Here is a 326-nt window from a genome sequence, read left to right as displayed (position 1 = left end):
ACAAACACACATAAGCCATGTAAAAGAAATAAATAAAGTGAAACGCCCTTGGTTCCTACGGACAGGCAGAGAATGCGGTTGCCAGGAGAAACTGGGACAGGACATTGCCGGTTCATAACCGTACACCTCTTACTTATGCAATTCAGCATCTCTTTTTGTTATATCTCTTTTTCAAAATTGTCGTACACTATTCGTTCTCATTTTCTCTTTCTCTTATCCATTTTCTATATTTTTCTTGTCTTTCTCTCGCCATCTTTCCATCCGTTCTTGTTCACGTCTTTCTGTTCCTCCAATCCATTCCTTTCTCCTCCATATCTCCCGTCCGC

The sequence above is a fragment of the Penaeus monodon genome, chromosome 23 (assembly GCF_015228065.2).
Source record: "Penaeus monodon isolate SGIC_2016 chromosome 23, NSTDA_Pmon_1, whole genome shotgun sequence".
Taxonomy (NCBI): Eukaryota; Metazoa; Arthropoda; class Malacostraca; order Decapoda; family Penaeidae; genus Penaeus; species Penaeus monodon.
This window is presented reverse-complemented; position numbering follows the sequence as displayed.